Genomic DNA, 23,770 nt, shown 5'->3' with positions numbered 1-23,770 from the left:
GGGCTTCATTAGCAAGTGCGGTATGCATACATTACCCTCCTAGTTCGAACTAGGAGGGTAGTGTAGACATACCCTAACTGATGTCCCAAGGGCCACAGCTTGAATGAATAGGACCTTTGTCACATCCAAAGACAACCAAATTTTCATGGGATGTTTGCAAAATAGACCTAAAGCCTTGAGGGTTTTTTATATAACTGCTTTTAGAGAATGCAAAGTGGCCATCTAAATGTAGAAGTGCTTCAGTTCTAAATTATTTCACATTAACTGTAACAAAACAAATTCTATTGCATAAACAATGGGAATCCACATTTTATCCCTGAAGTAAAGTAGGTTTGAACCAATTAACTAATTTCTGCAAAGGCCTACCATTATTTTATTAGTGCTTTCCAAAACGGTTTCTGGAAAGCACTGCTTATTCTCTGTTTGCTATAGTTATCAGACTGTGCTGTCTGTACCTGCAGTTGAGGTCTCTGCTGTCCCTTATCACGGTAACGGTGACATAAATACCTTTGATGAAACGAAACGGTGAAGTGCTGCAAATGAGGTAAGCTCTTTTACCACACTGTAACACCCTGCTTCATACTGGAGATCGTATTTGCTGGCCTTCATTGACAGATGATAACACATTTTGTGTGTGTGGCAGCCAAAGATAGCCGCTTAGAGCTTCTAAATAATTAAGTATTGATTAATCATCCCAGAAATATATGGAGCATTTCTCAAGCTATTGCCCATTCTTAAAGGTCTTATTATTTCTGCCACAACAAGCAGGGAAAGTGCAGACCGTCTGTAACTTGTTGGAGTTTAAAAAATTACAGGCCTGCACTGCAATCTCCAGAGAGAACAGCACAGATGAGCGACTGCCATTGAAGAAACGTATGTGCCTTTTCGCCTTGCTGGGCTTGTTGTCCCCATTGTCAGCTGCCTGTCAGTACGAATGGGTTTCAACTGCCCATGTGTCATAAGTCACAAAGCAGTTAGTGATGGGTGAAACTCAAAATGTGGAGAGGGTTTGTTCGTTCCAAACTAATCTAATTATTGTAGCAAGGACTCACAGCAAACTCACAGTTTGTTCTCTTCAGGACATGAGGAATATAATCTGCCAGTGGTCTCAGCTGCTTTAAGTCCTTTTCTTTTCCTCCAGCTACCAGCCTTTGGCTTCTTTGTTCTCTCACTAGGAAATTATTCAGCAAATCTCCTTCTCTGATGAAGGAGATTTCTGTGAGCCTGGATGCAGCTCACCAATCTGTGTTGTTCCCACTTTTTTCAGCTCCGTAGCCTGACTGGCTGTTTTCTTCCTTCTGTTGTGATAAGCACTGGTCCATCTTCTCTCAGGCTATGTCTAGACTGCAGAGTTTTTCTGGGATACCAGAAAAGCTCTGCGTGTCCAGGGAGTGCATCTGCTTTTTCAGAAGTTTTCAAAAAAGCGGGCACGTTCTTTCGGCATTCCTGTATTCCTCTCGGTGAGCGAAATAAGGGATGTCCTGAAAGAGGAGGTTTTTCTGAAATTTGGAAAAGCCTCTTCCAAAAAAATAATGCAGAAAAAGATACACAAATTGCAGTTCGCAATTTGTGTATCTTTTTCAGATAAAACTCTGCAGTCTAGAAGTAGCCTCACTGTGTGCAAGAGAACTTCTGATTCCATATCTGCAGGGAGACCTGGGATGGACCTCATTATTATTTTGAAATACCCACTACCTCGACTTAGAGCCCCAAGAAGCACTGGGAAGTAATTACTTTGAATGACTCTGGGGAGTAGTTATTTCAAAATAGCAGCAGTGGAGCATCCACGCTACCGCTATTTCAAAATAACTATTACAAAATAAGTGTTATTCCTCATGGAAAGCTTGAGTTATTATTCCAAAATAACCAGACCCTTATTTTGAAATAACAGGCTTGGGAGTGTGGATGCTCTGCTTGTTATTTCAAAATAAGGGGTGTAGACCAGGGTCTAGAGTCTCCTAATGAACCTTTTTGTCCTCCTGCTGTCCAGCACCTGTGCAAGCTCCATGTGCTCTTTTCACAAAGAGACTGTCCAAGGCCAGATGTTATGAGCCCATCATTCTTTGGATATCCTTTTGCAGCCTCTGACTTTAGTTCCATCAGGGCTGGGATGGGGAGAGGAGCCAAAGGGCCTATAGCTGCCATATTAACGTTCTTTCCTTGTCAGACACTTGGGTGAGAATAATCCAAGGGATTACACAGGCAAAATATTAAAGCCAATATTTTCACATGTAATCAAAAGATCAGAGGTCAGTTGTCCTGTTCGTCATTCTGCCACATTCTAGATAGTTCTGTAAAAATCATAGTGACTCTATAAAAATCAAGTGAAAACAGTTAAAGGTTTCAATATTCCAGAGTGCTGTGCATTTTTAAAATGCTGCCACCCTGGGTCCTTCTCACTAGCGGGAGTAGTGACAGACTGAAGCGCAAAACCAAAGTGTATGTTTTCAAGGTGCTAAAATGAATTAACTTAAAACATGGCTAATTAAAAAGAGAACCCTAGACATCCAACAAGTGGAGCAACTTCTGCTAGTTGGAGTACTGGGTTGTTTCCTACATCACTTGCAACAGACACCAAATACCAGTTGTCTGATACTGTTAACATTTGTGAGACATCTTAGCAACCGTGATGGAAGTTTCTGTGTGTGTGCATAAGGCTATGTCTAGACTGCAGGCTTCTTTCGAAAGACGCTCTTTCGAAAGCATGTTTCGAAAGAGCCTCTTTCGAAAGATCGCGTCTAGACTGCAGGCGGATCTTTTGAAAGAGAAATCCGCTTTTTCGAAAGAGAGCACCCAGCGAGTCTGGATGCTCTCTTTCGAAGACGGCCTATTTACATTGAAGAATGCCTTCTTTCGAAAGAGGAACTTTCGAAAGAAGGCGTTCTTCCTCGTAAATTGAGGTTTACCGCCATCGAAAGAAAAGCCGCGTTCTTTCGAAATAATTTCGAAAGAACGCGGCTTGAGTCTGGACACAGGGGAATTTTTTCGGGAAAAGGCTACTTTTCCCGAAAAAACCCCTGAGTCTGGACACGGCCTACCTGTGGGGGGAAAGCCATTATTTCTGTTCATGTTAGTTTGATGATTTTTAAGAGCTCCGTCATTGTGAAGCTAGTTTGTTGTTGTGCAGCTTTGAAGCACAAACTACTTTGGACTAATTATGCAGATGAAGTCTGTTTTCTTTAACTGGAAAAAGGTTTGAGACAAATTCAAGAGGTGCCAACCTTCTTTGTGGCATCATAAACCACTTGATTGTCATCAAAAGACCACAGACATTATGACATGCTCCATATTCTTAGAAGAAAGAAGAAAGGAAAATTCTAATGCAAATGTTTAGGAATATGTTTTATCTTGTCAGACAAATACTTGCACTGAAGCATTGACTGACAGTGCTAGAATATGCCCTTAAGTTCAGAGTCTGACTGCAACTTTATTCAGTTCCTTTGTTTGCTGGTTGCATCTGATCCTTAGATTTCAAATTGTCTATAGGAAGAATTCCAATCTACAGATTCTCCTCAATTCTCAGACTCATTGCCATCGACATACTTTGTACTTGGAAACATTGCTTTCATTTTCCGAGACCTATTCACAATTTGTGCAACTTGGAGGATTTTGATGGATGCAACCAAGGATCCTCAAATAAGAACTCAAACTAGTGATATCACACCTCTTTTGATATTGGTATTGATAGATAGTCTTAAACATGGCAGATAATCTCTCCAGCACTCCACAAGCAAATGTTCCAGTATATGAAGGCCACTTTCTTATGAAAATGAAACAATTCAGTTCAGTCTATCTGATCAGATGACAACTACAGCCTATTCATGTACAGAGAATTTTAAAATCCATGAGCATCCAAGGAAGAAAAATGTTCCTAAGAAAATATGGAGGCCGGTGAACCCAGCTATCAAAATTTGGGAAAAGGAGTATCATCATAAGTAGATCTACTTCAAAGTAATTGATTTTGCAATCTCCAGTATTCAATCAAAAGTTCCCAGAACAGCTCCAAACATAAATGAAAGACAAGTTGAAATGTACTTCCAGCATATGGTTCCAAGTTTAACCACAGCTGACTGCTTTCTCAGATTTATCAGTTGCAAGCCAACTGTTAGCTTTACAGAAAGCTCATGGAAGACAGTTCAGAAATATCTCAATTCACTCAGCCAAACCAAATGTCATCTGTTTGATGAAGCTGATTAAAATTATTTTGGTGACACTGGCAAATGAGTATTGCATAGACTCAGCGCTCCACATCATATTAAAATATGGCATTTACCAACAATGTGGCTTTGAGCCACACTGATGTACCCAAGGACAAAACTGATGACTTAGTGCATGCAGATATAGAAGAATTAACTTCAAGAAAGATTCACAAAGGCTGAATTAGGCACTCACCTTCCAACACAATGAATGGGGAGATATAGGGAAGGTTCCTAAGAACTAGATTCAATCTGCACATTAGGCAGCTTCTTGCCTAAGCTAATTTAAGATAAGTGCCAAGGAAAGGAGGATGTCCTAATCCTGACCCCCTCTCAGGGAGCTGGACTGGAAGGAGGTCACTCTATGGCTATGTCTACACTGGTATGATCTTGCGCAAAAGCAGTTGCTCTTGCGCAAAAACTTGCTGCCTGTCTACACTGGCCGCGTGTTCTTCCACAAGTAAACTGATGTTCTAATGTATGAAATCAGGGCTTCTTGCACCAGAACTCTGATGCTCCCCACAGGAATAAGCCCTTTTGCGCAACTGTTCTTGTGCAAGAGGACAGTGTAGACAGGCAACATTAATTTCTTGCGCAAGAAGCCCCTATGGTTAAAATGGTCATCAGAGCTTTCTTGTGCAAGAAAGCATCTACACTGGCATGGAGGCTTTTGCACAAAAGCACATCTCTTGCGCAAAAGCACATGCCAGTGTAGATGCTCTCTTCTGGAAGAGTTTTTGCACAAGAACTCTTGTGCTAAAGAGTTTTTGTGCAAGATCACGCCAGTGTAGACGTAGCCTATCTGCTTTGGATTTTCAACTATAGACATTTAATAGAGCTGCAGCTTCAGCATGATGTTTAGTCCAGTAGTTAAGGTACACACGTTGGAGTTAAGAGACCTGTTGGAAGAGGGGGGAGAAGGAATTTGACTAGGCATCTACCAGTTTCAGGTGAGTACCTAGTGGGCAATGTCTACACTCGTGGCTTCTTGTGCGAGTAACATGCAAATGAGGCTAAGCATAGACTATCGCTGAGCCTCATTTGCATGCCTAATGAGCCACCATTTTTTTCAGAAGAGGCTCTTGCACAAGGAGTGTCTACACTGCCCCTTCTTGCACAAGAAAAACCCTCTTGCCCAATTCCGTTACACCTATTACTTGAGAGGAAGAACGGCATTGCGCAAGAGCGTTTTTCTTGCCAAGAAGGGGCAGTGTAGACGCTCCTTCTTGCGCAAGAGGCTCTTCTGAAAAAAATGGTGGCTCATTAGGCATGTAAATAAGGCTCAGCGATATTCCACGCTTAGCCTCATTTGCATATTACTCGCGCAAGAAGCCACGAGTGTAGACATAGCCTTAGTCTTTCCCCTTGAAACTGTTCTGTTCTGAATACTTACTTAAAAAATCATTGGGCCAGAAAGAGTGAAAGAATGACTCTCTAGCCGATGGCTAGCACCCTTGGGCTACGTCTACACTGGCATGATTTTCTGGAAATGCTTTTAACTGAAAAGTTTTCCATTAAAAGCATTTTCGGAAAAGAGCATCTAGATTGGCACGGACGCTTTTCCGCAAAAGTACTTTTTGCGGAAAAGCTTCCATGCCAATCTAGACACGGTTTTGCACAAAAAAGCTCCGATCGCCATTTTTGCCACCGGGGCTTTTTTGCACAAAACAGTACTGTGCTGTCTATACTGGCCCTCTTGCGCAAATGATTTGCGCAAGAGGGCTTTTGCCCGAACGGGAGCAGCACAGTATTTCCGCAAGAACACTGACGATCTTACATGAGATTGTCAGTGTTCTTGCGGAAATTCAAGCCGCCAGTGTAGACAGCTGGCAAGTTTTTCCACAAAAGCAGATGATTTTGCGGAAAAACTTGCCAGTCTAGATACAGCCTTGGGGTTAGTGACCTTGCTACAGTGTTTATTTAGTTAGATCAGGAGTGGGCAAAAGGGCTTCCGCAGGCTTGCCAAGCAGGTTGATCTAGTCCGTGGAGGCCTGGCTGCTCCCCTGCCTCCAAGCCAATTAGGGCCTTGGGGCGGAGAAGCACATGACGCTTCCTCCTGCCCTGCCAGGAGCAGGTGGCACTTTGAAGTGCCATGTGCTGCTCGCAAGGCGGGAGGAGATGCCATGGGCTCCCCTGCCCCCAAACCCTGATTGGCCTGGGAGTGGAGGAAGCGCTGAATCTTCCTCCCACCCTGCATTAGATTCTCGCCCACCCCTGAGTTAGAATCTCTGTTCAATCAGAAGAGTAATTACTTGCTGAAAAAAATAAAATTCTGGTCAACCCAAAACTATTGCTTAATTTGCCAGATAGTTTGGGGCTAGGTTTGCAGTGGCAGTGGGTGACATTAATTTGGAGTGATGATGAAGAAGGAGGAGCTATTCCTATAACATTTAGCCAATTATCCTAACATGGGATCGCAAAAACCCAACTTCATGTTTCACTGCTATGACAAAATCCTTTGAACTGGATTTTCCTACATTATAGGCCAAAGCTTCTGCTACAAGCTATAGCAAAGGCTGCTGCAGATTTTTCTAGTAGAAGCTGTTTTACTTTGCATAAATTAGTCATTGGGAAAGGAACATAAAACCTACATTTGATGTCTCCTAGAGGAGTATTCTAACCACCAAACTTCAGTGTCATTCACAGGCTCTCCTATCTGGCCCATGATTATATAATTATATATAGATGCATTGGAACAGCTTAACAAGGAAGATTGATAAATACCTTCCCCATGATAGCCAAGGCACTGCCCTGAAATATAGGAAGGCCAAGTTCAAAGCTTTGTTCTACATCAGATAAAGGGGAGAAGTGATTCCTGCTCTTCTCTATCCCAGTTGAATGCCCTAACCAATGAGTTAAAGTATAAAACTGCCAGGCTGTGTCTACACTGGGCCACTTATTCCGGAAAATCAGCCGCTTTTCCAGAATAAGCTGCGAGCTGTCTACACTGGCCCTTGAATTTCCGGAAAAGCAACGATGCTCTACTGTACAAAATCAGCCGCTATTCCGGAAAAACTATTCTGCTCCCGCTCGGGCATAAGTCCTTATTCCAGAACACTGTTCCGGAAAAGGGCCAGTGTAGACAGCCCAGTAGTCTTTTCTGGAAAAGCGCGTCTACATTGGCCACAGACGCTTTTCCGGGAAAAGGGCTTTTCCGGAAAAGCAGCCTGCCAATGTAGACACTCCTTTTCCGGAAAAACTGAAAACGGAATAGTATTCCATTTTAAGCAGTTCCGGAAATTCATGCCAGTGTAGACACAGCCCCAGTGAACAAAAAAAAAAAAAAAAAAAAAATCTGCCAGGCTCTCAATTCTATTCTCTACATCATGTGGCTATTGCGAGAGTCTATTTCTGTATGTAAGATGACTAGGAACTGCCATGATGAGTGCTATTGGAAAAGCTCATAAATAAACCAGCCAAACTGTTTTTGAAGATTTTAAAAGTTAGTTTGGAGATTTTTGAGAAGGGCCTCAGGAATATCAGAATGTATTCAGTCTGCCCCTCCTGAAAAAACATTGCCATATTGAAGTCACCTAGTTTCAGGGCACTGTCTGGTACAATTACTAGCTTATTACTGGTCACTTAAGCTGAATTCAAAGGGGTTGTCTGGATTCTGAGGTGGAGGGGTAAAGTATAAGTGGCAAGGGTTCATTTTGGGTGGAAGGGAGCATGTGTAAACTAAAAGGTGGAATTGTTTATGCATTTAAGAGTTATGTGCCAGTGCTATAGCACTATGAAGTTCCTGGGATGGAGTGCTAAAACTCTATGCAGCTGGAGGTTAGTAGGACTTCACTTCATCAGGAAGAGGACCAGCTGGGGGCAATTGTGAGCTATTATGAAGAAGCTGCTTTTGCCATTAGTACTGTTTGCTGGGAGAGAGAGAAAGCATTTCTGTTTCTGAAGGGGCTAGCAAAAGGGCTCAAGGCTGTCAAGATGCAGAATCTGGTGAGTAACTCATCTGGGTGCTTGGTGGGTTCGTCTGCTTTTACAGTAAATTGGTTTTGTTTATGTAGAGGGAGACTGAAAGAAAGTTACCTGCTTCTATTTCTTTCCTGCCCCCAACCCTTTATTTTTTGGACTGGGCTTTAGAAAGTCCCTAAGTGTTCCTATTTTTGTGAAACTTTGTAGTCTTCTGGGACTCTTTTTTTTCAGATTATGTATATGCTATAGGGAAACTGAGATATTGACCATGTTCAATCTGAGGAGGGAAGGTGCCTGTCCAAAGAGCTAATTTCTGAAAGACCTCACATGTGTGTCTAGTATGCTCAAAGGCAATGATTTCCCTGACCAACCTGATAACCATGCAGCAGTTTTTCACAAAGGGCTTGTTCCAAAGTCAGGGAAAAGGCACCTCTTATCTCCATCAAACTTTGCATCAGGCTCAGATTTCCCTTTGGAGCTAGGATATGGTCAAGAGCACATTTCATGATTGCAGAGTGTTCAATGACACTGCTGAAATAGATAGTCCCCCCCACAAGCATCCTCCTATTGTGTCAATAAGCAGATATGTTTTCCTCCTAATAAGCCAAAGGCTATCCCTAGAACTCAGGGACAACATATGCCATTGTGACCCATTCTAGGAAAGTCTGGGTCCGTAAATCAATGCCTAGCTTGTCAGAATTAGAATGATGTTTCCTAATTTGTGATGGATAAAAAGTATGGTCCGTATTCTTTGCAGAAAATAATCTAATGATAGATCATTTGCAGGCTATTAGTGTGATTTTGTATCATTCCCATTAACATTTTCAAAAGAACACATCACTACCTCATATGTGGCAATTCTCACAGTAGAATGGAGGGCCTGTGTGTCTGTGTTGCTAGCAGTAACCAGACTGTTGTTGACAAGGGTCTGAAGTTAATATTTCAGAAACTCGATGCGAACAAACCTTATGAGTGATACAGCATATCGAGAACTGCCTTCTTGTAGCCTTGCCTCCCATCAGTAGGTTTCTTGATTCTAAATCACAGGTTGTGTCTCTTAGTTTAACAAAGTGCTATAGAGCACACCAAGAAATAAAGCAGCTTTACCTGCAAAATAGTACAATGTGCATATTTACCCTCTGCTGTCAAAGAGCCAGAAACCTCTTCAGGACTGTCAGAATCTGAGTGGATCATGATTTTGAGTACACCTTAATGCCTTGCGGCATCCAAGGTAGAGAAAATGTCAGGTTGAGACAGTAAGTCAAAGGAGTCTTCTGTCAGACTAGCTGCAGTTCTAGATTTTTATGGCTGAGAGGGAAATGGGTTAAAAAAATAGTTGTGGACCAGATTGTCAGAATGAAGTTTGTGGCAGACGACAATTGAAGCTTGGCTATGCAACATTCTACAAACGCATTGTGGCTTGCTGTCTATGAAGTTACTGGTAAAATGACAATTAGTTTGAAGAGAAGATCCTAAAGCTATGATTGTTTGCACAATGCTTATAATGGTTGCACAGCCACACCCCAGAAAAGATTAAGTTTTTTTTTCTGGAGGAAAAAAATAGAAATGGTGAAATTGTTTATATATTTTCTGACAATCTACATTTTCTAAATTACTAGTCACATTTTCTAAAAAAATATATAGATCCAGACAGCATAAACACAAGATTGGCACTCAATGTTCTGTTTAGAAGGATCATTGCAATTTGTGCTCATCTTATATAAAGTACAGAGTACCACTGTTTACCTTTATTAATTGGGGCAGAAGAATTGAACTGTTAGAATTTTTTTGAGGAATGATCTTGTAATATTGTATAAATATTGTTGGGGGGGGGGGGGAAATCAGGGCAAAATCTTGACTCCACTGAAGTCAATAGGAGACTTAGTCACTGATTTCAATGCTTCAAGGATTTTACCCTAGGTTAGGTGTTGGATTTTTATCAGCGTGGCAGTGGGAGGAATTTTGAGCAAAACCTTGGATTTGAAACTTCTCATGAGACATTCTTGTGGCAAAAATTGTTTAAAAATTATTTTAAAAAATGAGTTTTTTGTTTCTCTCTCACACCTCACTAAAGACAACAGAATAGATGTCCTTTAGGCTACTCCCTACTTTTTCATTTTCATCTCTTTTTCAATTCAAGTGTTTCCCAGCTTGAGCATACTTGGAAAAGTTTACAGTTGCACAAGGTAGGAGAGAAAGGAAAGGGGAATGAAAAAGGAGAGGTCTGGGAGCTTAACACCAATCCTTGTGTTGCATTCCATGGCAAAATTAGAATAAAAGATGGAAATATATCTGAGATTCTGGAAATTTTGCCTTTTTTGAAAACCAAAACAAACTTCAATTCAGCACAGTATTTTTTTATTCTGAATTTTCTTACTGCAAAACTTCATCAATTCTCCTTGCCATACCTTTTTTTTATTAAATACCATTTTTATTGGGAAAATATTTCCAGGAGTTGACATGTTTATTGTAGGTAATATTACATGAGGAGATGTGGAACACGCTGGAGACATTAGGGTTTGTATCCTCAGTAAGTAGAGTGGTCAGGATACAAGAGTGTGTTGTAGAATTTATGAAAATCCATTTGCTCTTCTCTTCTTAGGGAGCCTTGTGTGGGACAGTTTGGGGAGGAAAAGTAGAACTTTCTCGCAATAATAAGGCAAAGAAATCCCACTCCATTCTGGTAGGCTAGATTGCCATGAGACCTAGAAGTTTTAACAACAAAAATTTGTTCTGTGTGTCCAGTCACATTGGTTATTTGTTTTTCATTTAAGTTGTGTAACAGTTCATTCTGATCTGAAAATAGTAAATTTCTCCATAGTACTAGGTCTCTTGGTTATTTTTGTACAGTGGCTTCCATTGATTACGAAACTAGTGCTTCTTTTGAATGAATGGATTTTCCTTGTGCCACTCACCTTTATTGGGCGCTGTTCTATTTCTCTACTGATTGGCCTCAACATTTTCAATAACTTATATTGATTCCATTCCCAATGTTTCTCGTAAGCTATATTGACCTGCAGTATGGACTATTGGGGGGAGAATAAAAGTGCACAACAAACTACTGCATTAAAAAAACCGACGTGGATGCTGTGGAAATAAAACAAGTTTCTATTTGCATTTAATGTTGTTGTGTTTGAAGAGGACTGTTATGGAGAATTAGTAACTTTTTGGTGTCAAGTATCAGAGGGGTAGCCGTGTTAGTCTGAATCTGAAAAAAGCGGCAAGGAGTCCTGTGGCACCTTATAGACTAACCGAAGTGTTGGAGCATAAGCTTTCGTGGGCAAAGACCCACTTCATCAGATGCATATAGTGGAAATTTCCAGAGGCGGGTATAAATATGCAGGCTAGAGATGACGAGGTGGATCCAATCAGGGAAGATGAGGCCCACTTCTAGTAGTTGATCTGGAGGTGTGACTACCAAGAGAGGAGAAGCTGCTTTTGTAGTTAGCGAGCCATTCACAGTCTTTGTTTAATCCTGAGTTGATTGTGTCAAACTTGAAGATGAACTGTAGCTCAGCAGTTCCTCTTTGAAGTCTGAAGGTTTTTTTTGCTGCAGGATGGCTACCTTTAGATCTGCAATTGTGTCCAGGGAGATGGAAGTGTTCCCCTACAGGTTTTTGTATGTTGCCATTTCTAATATCTGATTTCTAATATCTGATTTGTGTCCATTTATTCTTTTATGTAGGGACTGTCCAGTTTGGCCGATGTATATAGCAGAGGGGACTCGTTGCCGCTTTTTTTAGTAACTCTTTAGTTCACACCTGCTAAGCATGCACATGGCGAGTGAAAGTGTAGACCCACCTTTCATCTCCATTTAATTCTTTTCCAAAGTTTTTCATAGGTTCCCTACAAAATGGTTTTAGACCTTTAGTCCATTAGTTAGGGCTATCGCACTAAAACAATAGCTTAGTTGTTTAGTATTAAAAGTATATTTTACTTGTTGAATGAGTTTTAACTGGTGAAGACTGATGCTGCTACCCTTATAAAAACATAGATTGTTTCCCTTGAACTACTTGCAGTTCTCTTCTTCCCTTACAATAGCAGATTAATTGAAGTAGAATTTTCTTATTTCTGACTGAGGTTTACTACCACAGAAGGTGAAATTGTACCTTCACTTAAACACTCTATACTATTCCATCCAACCCAGTGAAGATAGGTGGGTACATGGGAGATGGGAGAAGAGAGAAAACACATCAGTGAAAGTTCTAGCTCATGATAGTTCTCGGGTCTCTGCTGTTATAAAAGGAATATCACAATTGATCCCTGGAATAAATTTCCTATGAAGTCTGTGGAATATCATTAGAGATTTTTAAGAGTTGGTTAGACAAACATCTGTCAGGAATGGTCTAGATAATATCTAGTCCTGCCATGAGTGCAATGGAATGGATAAGATGGCCTCTCAAGGTCTTTTCCAGCCCCATGACTTTATGATTCTAATGTGTCAGAGGATGGTAATCTGTAAGTACAGCATGAACAGGCAGAAATGGAAAAGTGTTTCAGATAGTGGAAAAATATAAGGCCAAATGCCTATTTTCTCTAAACAGTTTTCACCACGATAAAATTAGGGAAAGAGGAATTGCACTGAAATCATTAAAACTGTTTAAAATTTAGGCTGCTGCAAGTGAGAGCTGAATTAATCTCCTGAGATGTAATAACCAAAAATGTTGAGTCACAAAGGATTAATATTAGAGAGTAGGTGTTGGGGAACAAAGAATTAAGGAAGAGGGGGTTGTAATCTAGAGAATGGGTTTAGATATGCAGGGATGAGAGATGGAAGGAGCAGAAAGAACCAAAGATTTGGATAAGTATTAATGGTTGCAGGATCTGTTAGATAAATTACAAACCTCTTCATCGGCACAGTACCTTTTCTCACTCTTAAAATTAAATGTTCTTTCTGAAGGTTCTCCATTTCTCTCCCCCCCCCCCCAAAAAAAAACCTCTACTCTTGATTTCCAGCATTGACCGGATCCTGAAGTGTGAAAATATTGAGTATTGGGAAGGGCTATCCTATTGGTACTTCAAACTATCTCATGGCTAGATTGTAGCAGAGGTTGCACTAACTTTTCCCTGAGCAAGCTGAATCTGCAATAATTCTGAAGTCTGCAAGTCCTCAGCTAAAGAAATGTAGGCAGGGAGTGGTCTACTGGACTGAGAATGGATGGCGTAAAGACATAGTAGTGGTTGGCTAAGAAATTTCCCCTCTGCTCTTGAAGAAGGGTCAAGAATTTGTGGCAACTAGATGATTTATTAAATGAGGGATGGAGAATTACTAGGGTCTAAGTCCCACTGTTTGCCCTTGCTCCCAAATTTCCATGCATAACCGGGAGATGGGAGAGGGGAGAAGAGAGGGTAGAATGGGGAGGGGAAAACCTGGAAGGGGGAAGCAAGAGAAAGAAGGGGGGAGGAGAAGCTCAGGGTTGGGGGGTCTTGCCGAAGCAACTTGATTGTCATGCAGACCTGTTCCTGGGTTTGCACATGGCCTTTGGTGGCCAGGCTGGTAGCTATCCTGCCATAGACGGCCGCATTCCTCCATCTAGTGCAGAGATCATGGACATTGGGGGCATCCCCCCCAAACCTGAATAAGGTCCATGATCTCCACCTTGAACCAGGAAAGTGCCCACCTTCTCCGGGCCCTGGCAGGCTCCTGGGAGCTAGCAGACTGCTTCTGGAGAACGATGGAGGGCTAGCTGCCAGTGGCTTGCTGGCTCATGTTTTGGGGCCACTGGGTCAGGGGTAGTGACTGCTGGTTCTGGGCTGGCAGGATTGGAGCTGGCACAGGCACTGTGGCCAGAGTTTACCCCTTTAAGGGCTCTGGGGTGGAGGGAGCAGGAGAGAAGTGTTCTTGATTGAGGCTGGAGTGGCCACCAGGGCACCCTGGAAAGACTGGAGCGCCATATTTTGAAATAACTGTCTACACAGCACTTATTTCGAAATAGCTATTTTGAATTTGGCATTATTCCTCTTAAAATGAGGTTTACCAAATTCGAAATAGTGAAGCGCTTATTTCAAAATAGCGGTTTGGCTGTGTAGACGCTAGAAAGTTATTTCAAAATAAGGGCTGTTATATTGAAATAACTTTGCTGTGTAGACATACCCTAGAAGATCACCGATCACTGATGAAACATTCAGCATGGAATTTTCAAAAGCACTTGGTGTACGTTAATTCTGCTCCCATTGAAGCCAATGACAAAGCTCCCAGAGGGAGCAGAATTCAGCCAAGTCTGAACATTCTTGAAAATCTCGTACTGGGGGAAATGTTTGAAGTTCAATGTGTGTATTTTGGTGAGTTTCATATCTTCCACTGAGTATAGGTATCCAATCCAGAAAATACATACCATGGGCCTAAAATTTACCACTTAAAAAAAATTAGACTAAAATGGAGGAAAAGCCCACATCCCCATCTGAGAGTTCTTTTTATCACGCTTTACTGTTGGAAGATTTGTGCGTGCTAAACTGGAGAATGTACAACTTTGTTGTTCAGTTATAATAATGACGTACATGACTTTGATCTGTTACCTTGATATCGATTTTTTTAAGAATCTAATTCTTGATGCTCTTTACTTTTTCAAGGGATTTGATATATGAAAACTAATGTTATAACAATAGTATAAAGAAAATCGAGTATGAATAGTGAAATCCAAAGGAGGACTGGACTACCATTGTATAAAAATTAGTTGATTTTTAGTCTGATTTAAATTCACCTTAAATATTTAGCAGAAGCACAAATATAGTAGTTTAGTTATTTTTCAAGATAAATTGTTTCACAATAAGTCATAAGTATGTCTAGTAGAGGTGGGAAAATTGGTTTGCTCAATCAAAGTATTTACTTCAGTTTCTAGCTCCCCTAGAATAATCTTCAAACCACTGACAGCCAAGTAGGTATTTCATATTTACAGTCCAAGCCAAACAACTGGATTTATTCAAATCTTTATCCACAGTAGATATAAAGTAAAATGATTTTTCATCCTTCAGCAGATGAGTACTCTTTCAAGAGACTGGTGCCAATAAAACTAAGGGACTTGCACTTGAATATTCAGTAAAGGCTAACTAAGTGCTCTAAGGCTGAATGACCTTCAATGACTTGTACATATAGATTATCAGACACCAAAGCTAAAGTAACAGACTGTGAACAGTGTCCGATTCTTTTTGGGTTAAATAGTGCAGATAACCATAATTATTCTGGGTGTCAGGGTCAAAAGAACTGTTTATCCCTTTTCTGCCTTGTTGAAGAATCTTTTAAAGTACTAAATGATACATCATTCCTGCCAGTGTGTTGTAAAAGAATTAAATGAAGCAAGTTCTAGGGACATTTTTGACAGCATATTATTGCATACATCTCTGTTCTTTCATTCAGATTTCTCCACTGTTTAATGCAGATTTGAGATTAAGTCCCCATATAATTCAACCATTTGGTTTACTTTGTAATGGGCCGAGTCTCCTCTTTCACTACATTACTCTATGTTCACTTAAAGGACAACATTTTTTAAATAGTTAATGAATTCAAATTATCTGTGGGTGAGAAACACTCATTCGATAATTTTAAGGGGAGAAGTACAGTGTAGAAATAATCAGAAAAATATTTTTGTATGTTCAAATTATAAAAGTACTAGAAAGTGCTTACATGTCTAAAATGGTCCCTACCTATAGCCTGCTTTATATGCAATGTCACGCCAACCTACAGTAACAAGAAGAAATTGATTTAATTTAAAATAGCAACTTGAAGACAGATACTTTCTGATGAATTATGAGTAACTGAAAAGCATCAGGAAAGAATAATCCCTTGTAAGCGCTTATTTATTATTTCTGCATCGCCATCGATGTACATCGGTGTACCTGGCACTTCAGACACATTTTAAAAGACAGCTCCCTGCCAAGAGAATCTTATAATCTAAGAACTCAATCCTGTGAGGTGCTGATTCAATTCCCTGAGAATTGAGCAGTAGAAATTGAGGGTATTGACATCTTGAGGAATCAGGTCCTCAATTAAATGTAGTACAACCAGGGACTGGGCGAAGGAGGGAAAAGACAGAAGGGGAGGAGCAGAGGAGTAAGAGGAGGATTAGGGTAAAAATAGAGAAAGATGACAAGATAGGCTTCTGTGAAGTATCAACATAAAATAATGGACCAAATCCTAAAATGCTTAGTCAGTTCTTGTTCTGTCAGTACCCTCTCTACCTTCTGAATCAAAGAATTCATAATGCCAGCAAAGTACGGGATGTGAAAGAGCAAAAGGACCTCATGATCTGGCAAAGTATGAAATAAATGATTACATTGATGTTTCAATGACAAAATCATTCCTATTCAATGTTGTAGCTATTATCAAGTTAAAGAATTTAACCAGTCCCAATGTTAAAAACAAATAACAGAGGACAATAGCTTTGCAGATGTTAGATCAGAAAGGGTTGCTCGTTTCTGTGTGACCTTCTGTATAACACAAACCACAGTGTTTCATCCACTGTCTGAATGGAGGGAAACCACTCTTTGAAGAGCTTGATATAAGTTGCATATAAAAGGCTAATGGAAATACCTGTTAATAAGAGGAAGAGAAAAGCTGTAATTTGATTTTATAATTTTTCTAAAGAAAAGTGTGCAACCAACTTGTTCTGTACAACGCTAAAACTCTATCATGGCACAAAACACATCTCATTCTGTGTAAACTGTGAACTCTATTTGAAAATAAAATTCATAATTAAAATTGGCATTTAGGAGCCTCCAGCTGGAGAATGTTGTTTTGCAGAAGTGACATCATTCCTGACACCCACAGTACGGTAACTCATAGGCAGACTGTTTGCCAGGCTCCCACAATTGCAGTCCCTTAGATGCATCCGTCTCCACAAAATAGAGCCTTCTAGTAGGAGGCTCACAAGTGTTTCAATTTATACAGGAAATGCTTTCTCTCAGCATGAGAACTATTTTTTTTTCTTGTAAACAATATTCTTGACTTTCATTTGTGTGTACAAATCTACTGTCCTCCTTTGCAAACAGCACTAACTGATGTTCCAAAGTGTTTATTTAGCATACTGAGTAGGGTGCTTAGACAAGCTAGCATAAGGACTGTGCTATAGATATATCTAAACTATCAACAAAATGTCAAAGATAATGAACCAGATGCTCTAGTATGAGCTGCCCCCTTTGTAGTGTGGACTTGTAATAAAGGGGACAGATTTAGTCCTATGGGAATTCCAGTTGCAGAGGAGATTTTACCATTGGTATTATCTTAGAAAAGACCTAACTTTTAAAACTACTCACATAAGTTAAGCATGCACACTGTCTTTCCAGGACCGGGACTAGAGCTGTGCAGATACAGGAGGCTTCTGTGATTTTTGAAATCTGGTTTCTTCCAAAAATCAAAACACGTGAAATTTCCTACAAAACACCTCAGATAAAAGGAAAGCTATTCCAGGTCCATCTTTTAGTTCAGCTTTGATTTCTTTTTCATAATATACTATAAAATACTGAAACTAATTTTGAAACAAAAGCATCCATGTTCCAAAGATGTTGAAATGTCTTTTCCACTGCCTTCAGTCAAAAAATGTGTGGAAATTGGCTCATTCCTGCAGGACATTGAGACTTCAAGTGTGAGTTTCTCTGACAGAAAAGCATTCATATTAAAAAAAAAAAAAAAATGACCTGCTCCAGCTGCTATATAAATGAGGGGAAATCTAGTAATTGAAATACTGCCTTCTAATTTTCCTAGGAAAACTTCGCTTGATTAGAAATGCAACATGGATTGAGTTAATTATTTTGTACTGCTGTAGCACCTAGGATTCTCTGCCATAGACCTAAACCCTGCAGGGCTGGAAGGGAGGTGGAATGTCTGCAGGGAGCTGATGGTAGGGCTGCCTAGCACATGGTAGTGAGGCTGCCCAGTGAAGCTGGGAGACCTGGCATGTGGCTACCCACAGGGGCTGGCGCATGCGCGGGGTTGCTCAGAGCCCCAGTGCGGCTACTCAGGAAGCACCAGTGCACGGCGCTGCCCAGGGAGCCCTGGAGTTCACAGATGTCTGGATCCCCAGTGTGCAGTGCACGCGGCTGCCTGGAGCCCTAGAACTACGCTCCCCTGTGGGTTGGCAGGACAGCAGGAAAACAGAAGATGGGGAGCCAACTGGGAGGCCAGCGGTGGGGCCAGTGGCAGGGGTCCAAAAATGACCTGGCAAAATCCCTCATCCAGGATCGGTCAGGTCACGAGGGTGCCAGATCAAGGAAGTCCAACCTGTTGCTCTGCTAATCCATTTTGATCAGTATGTCTAAAAACCCCACAATGTTAATGTCCTAGTCTGGGGTGGCCAACCCACTACAAGCAAAGAGCCAAAATAGTTGCGCATATAGCGTAAAGAGAGGGGAAGAGTTGTCACACTTTAAAAAAAAAAAAAAAAAAAAAAAAGCCCTAGACCCTTTAAAAAAAGCCTCAGGTTGATTTTTTTTTGAGGGGGGAGGGGTGCACATCAGGCTCCCATTGGTCAGTGCCATCTTGCCAGCACCATTTTGCTTTGCCAGTGAACTCAGTAAACTGGGGTCCATTTCTATGGGCGCAGGTGCAGCTTCATGAACTGCAAGGGAGGCTTCGCGAGCTGCACTTTAAGGGGAGAAGATCTGTGGATTGGCCATGTCTGTTCTAGTCCAATCTTTACTGAAAGTTGGGCAATAAAACTAGACTAACATGAGAAACAAGTTATGAATGATAGTTGTTTGTGAAAATATTTTTTTCTTCTGTTTCTCCTCCCCCCCCCCCCCCCCCCCTTATATCCACAGTATTTCCTTCTGGAAACACATTTCTTGGTAATCCTGTCCTTGAAAAGCAGGCAATAGGGAAGCTGTTATTTTTTTCAGCAATAATATTGCTAGGTGACGATGTAAGAATCACCAAAAAATGTCATGGAAAAATACCACATATTGCAGGTTCCTGTGACCTTTCAATGCTTTCAGTGGTGCCCTTACACAAATTTGAAGAATGAGATAATTACACCATCTTGAAGGCTCACAGTGTAAATTAATCTGGGTAGTGATTAGTGAGGCTCCTGGAGTTAGAAAGAACAATGAAACAAGGAGATATGATATCAGCTAATACTCTTAAAATCTCTCTTTTGGTAATGCCAGCACAAAGTAAAGATCAATTCTGGCACAATAACTATTTTAAAATATTATGTTTTCCCATGTGAATAACTTTTTCTTTTTGCATCAAAATGTATGATGCAGAGGCATAGAACTTCCTAACCACCTGTGTGTTTGTGATTGCCCCACACACTTACAGGTAGTAAGATATTCTGGCAACATCGTCGGCATTCTAAGGTTGCACCAAGTATTGATTCATCAGTGTTCAGCAGTATTATTACTGAAACAGAAAAATAGGATCGTAAGACTTTGGGATGAAGGAAAAAATACCAGGCAAATGCTCTGTCTTCTCTAGTATTTCCTTTTTGCAAATCTATCCCAATCAAGTGGTCAGTGTACAGTATCTGCATAATACAACCGTGCACATTTCATACACTTATTTAAATTTGAATTGGCATCTTGCTAGGTTTTTTGGGGGGGGAGGGGGATCAGGGGAGTACACATTTTCATATAAAGATAATAGAAGTTACCCACCCTGAATTAATCTCTGTAGTCATTTTTAATACCTTGGCACATAAGTGTAAGCCGAAAGATCAGTTCTTTCAAGTGGATGAGATGGGTGGGACTGAATGTTTCTGCAATACTTTATTTGTATAGGAGATTACAGGTCCGAATCTGAACCAGGTCATTGGTGAGCAAAGGGTGAGTGTTATAATCTTAGAACACTGGAAGGGACCTTGAGAGTTCGAGTCCAGTCCCCTGCCCTTACAGCCAGGACCAAGCACCATCTGGACCATCCCTGATAGATGTTTATCTAATCTGTTCTTAAATATCTCCAGAGATGGAGATTCCATAACCTCCCTGGGCAATTTATTCCAGTGTTTAACCACCCTGATAGTTAGGAAGTTTTTCCTAATGTCCAACCTAAACCTCCCTTGCTGCAGTTTAAGCCCATTGCTTCTTGTCCTACATAGTAATACTATTTATGGAAATAACATGCAATGCAATGCAGCGAGAAAAATTGATTTTTCTATTTCAGATTTAAAATCTATCATTTGTAATTTTCTTTAATCCACAAACTCCCCAATACATCACCCTTTGTTTCCTATTTATGTTCTCTTCCTACTAAATGACCACCTAATAAAGTTGTACAGCTGCACTGGCTTGATGTTCAGAATACTCCAATATCCTAGTAGTGTTGTAAGAAGGACGATCAGTGAAATCATGTACAGGAGTAGAAGGTCCTCTGTCTCAATTGTTGAGTTGAACTACACAGTCCAGAAAGTACTTTCGAGCCCCACCATTCATAATTATGACCGTTTGTGGTTTCTGTGTAAAGAATGGATTGCCACATCTGGTCACCATATACCATCCTTCCAACTGTTTTTGAACTTCTCAAAGCTCTTCCTCAGTTCTGGAGAAGGTAACCAGTGTCCAAGCTAGAAACATGGTGGAACAGATTAATCATAAGAGGGTCACATGCTGTTTGAGGCCAGTTGCAGAGAAATGGGAATGCAACAGTTAGCAGGCAGCAGGGTATGTTAAAATTGTTGTAAAGAGTCTCAGTCTCTCTGCTAAGTCCCTGGCTTTTAGTGTCCAGCAGAGTTTCGAATTTAAGTTCCTAAGCTTGTCTTTTTGGTGGTCTGGTCTCCTTTGAGAATGGAAAGATGAGATGAGGAATGATTGCCTTGTGAAAAGTGATTGCTCAAGGGTATTGTGAAGTTGAAAACAAATCTGAAAACTTAGTTAAAACTTTTTTCCATGATGAGTCCTCCAACTGACAGACTAAGAGTTGAGAACACATATGTACATATCATATATTGTAGGGGTCACTGAAGCCTCTATTCCTCTTCCTTACTGTAGGCATACTATTGGGTTACGTCTACATTGGCAAGATTTTGTGCAAATATTTTTAACGCAAGAGTTTTTACATTAAAGTATTTGCTCAAGAAAGCGTCTACACTGGCATGTGCTTTTGCGCAAAAGCATCCGGGCCAGTGTAGATGCGCTTTTGCGCAAAAGCATCCGGGCCAGTGTAGATGCTCTCTTGCGCAAGAAAGCTCTGATGGCCATTTTAGCCATCGGGCTTTCTTGCGCAAGAAATTCATGTTGCCTGTCTACACTGGCCTCTTGTGCAAGAACAGTTGCACAAGAGGGCTTATTCCTGAGTGGGAGCATCATAGTTCTTGCTCAAGAAGCACTGATTTCACACATTAGAACATCAGTGTTCTTGCGCAAGAACTCCCCACCAGTGTAGACAGGCAGCATGGTTATTTTGCGCGAAATCATGCCAATGTAGACACAGCTCTGATGAGCAAAAAGATGTTGATGAGGTCAAGAATGAGACCTGATCATGTAAAATAAGAGGAAACGTGTGCTTGAAATCCCACCACCTGCAAAAACAGCTATTAGTGCACCTCAATAAGACATCCAAAGGAGGGTATCACAGAATTGATATAAGAAGGTGAAGGCCTCACACACAAAAGTAGTTATACAAACTTCATTTTATAGCTCTGTTTTATGTAGTGTTATAGATTTTGTTTCATAAGCTTTGTTTTATAGCAGCTGCTAGGTACTAAGCATATTTTGTATCGAGTATCATTAGTAGTAAGAGAATGTTTATAGAATAAATTGTTTTTTAATATCCTAAGTCTATAGGAAATCCTGTCTCTTCCTTTGTAAGAGAAATAAACTGTCCTTTTTGTAAATGAGGAATGTGGGAAGACAAGAGATGGTTAACAAGGGGGTGAACTCAGGCATTGGTCAAATTCAGGATGGCTGAAAAGGGGTAGAATTGAGGACCCTAAACCAAAGGCATAAACCTGCGAATGAGATTGTGACCCAGGTAAACCAGCTGCAGCCACTCCCAGGCTATTCATCACAGTATGGATAAAGCATGGCAACGGAAGCAGCTTGTGGTAAACATCAATTAATAATTAGACGACTCCAGCATAACACTGCAAAACCCATAGATTTATATGAGGATTTACAACCATAAAAGTGGTGTGGTTAGCCATGAAGCTTCATCCTGTGAAAACAACTTTGGAGCATTGGCTCAGAACTGACATAACACTTCTCCTTTCTTGTGCCCAGACTTGACTGGCCACTACATGGGCATGTCTACACTGGGGAGTTATTTTAAAATAACTCCCCTTATTTTGAAATAACAAGAGGAATAAGCTTATTTCAAAAGTTTTCAAAATAACTTCTTTTGAAATAACCTGGTAGTGTAGACATAGCCTATGATACCAGATGCAGTATGTGTGTGGGAATGAATGAATACTTATGTTGATTTCTATGCTGCCTTGGCAATAAAGGTGACATATTACCTTTTCCCACTGAAAGAATATCCTGTGCGCTTCTTATAAGCGTAACAGAGGAGGGGTTCAATGTGCAGACAGCATTAATTCAATGATAAGGCTAAAAAAATCAAACAACAAATAATATTCACAACAAACCAACATTTGGGTCCAAATTGTAGAATAAAGTAAAAGGTTATGTCTACACTACCACCCTAGTTCAAACAAGGGTGGTAAATGTAGTCAATCGAAGTTGCAAATGAAGCCTGGGATTTAAATATCCCGGGCTTCATTTGCATCTTGCCGGGCGCCGCCATTTTTAAATCCCCAGTAGTTTGGACTCCGTGCCTGCGGCTACACGTGGCACGGAGTAGGTAGTTCGAATTAGGCTTTCTAATTCGAACTACCGTTACACCTCGTTCCACGAGTAGAAGCTCTACTCCATGCTAGTATTGCAGTTACCACATCACAGCAAAAAGGGCATGACCACAGTGTCAACTTCAAAATCAGAACAGCTCTACTTCGTTTATGCCAGGTAGAACTGTGCAAATAGTTTTTAGCAAAGAACAATTTAAGCAAACTTCATTTTGAGTCAAGCAAAACATTTTGTTCAACCTGAAAAAACATTGTTTTGATTCCAAACTCTGTAAATGGCTATTAATTAAATTAAATAATTTTTTCACAAGCCATTTTGAGTTTTTTTTTTTTTTTTTTAAGCAAAACAGTTTGGTGAAATTAACATGAAGGTTTGAATTGTTGCAGTAGACCTGACTCTGCCTTTTAGTGCAAAAAAGCAGTGGCTGAAAAATTCTATTTGGTTCTAATTCCAACAGCTAAACCACTCCCAGCAGTGTAAAACCAATGTAAAACCCTTTTTCTCTCTCTCCCACTCCTCTGCAAAAAAACAAAAAATATGGAGCAATGCATACACGTCATCACTTCATGGTGTAGAAAAAGGGCCTATGTAATAAATCGAGAATGAAGACATTAAGGCTGTGTCTATACTGGGCCACTTATTCCGGAACATCAGCCACTTTTCCGGAATAAGCTGCGAGCTGTCTACACTGGCCCTTGAATTTCCAGAAAAGCAACGACGCTGTACTGTACAAAATCAGCCGCTATTCCGGAAAAACTATTCTGCTCCCGCTCGGGCATAAGTCCTTATTCCGGAACACTGTTCCAGAAAAGGGCCAGCGTAGACAGCCCAGTAGTCTTTTCCGGGAAAAAAAGCCCCGATCGCGAAAATGGCGATCGGGGCTCTTTTCCGGAAAAGCGCATCTACGTTGGCCACAGACGCTTTTC

General features: G+C 40.7%; 1 long non-coding RNA gene across 1 annotated transcript in view; it reads left to right on the top strand.

The window, feature by feature from the left end:
• Positions 1-8,057: 8,057 nt before the first annotated feature.
• LOC142830317 (uncharacterized) overlaps positions 8,058-23,770 on the top strand; it is a 187,341-nt gene continuing 171,628 nt past the window's right edge. The window contains exon 1 of the long non-coding RNA XR_012905485.1: positions 8,058-8,141. This is a non-coding gene — a long non-coding RNA (uncharacterized LOC142830317). The remainder of the gene's footprint in view (positions 8,142-23,770) is intronic.

This window comes from Pelodiscus sinensis, chromosome 7, assembly GCF_049634645.1.
Source record: "Pelodiscus sinensis isolate JC-2024 chromosome 7, ASM4963464v1, whole genome shotgun sequence".
Lineage (NCBI taxonomy): Eukaryota > Metazoa > Chordata > Testudines > Trionychidae > Pelodiscus > Pelodiscus sinensis.
The sequence above is the reverse complement of the archived record's forward strand: the minus strand, read 5'-3'. Positions and strand labels throughout refer to the sequence as shown.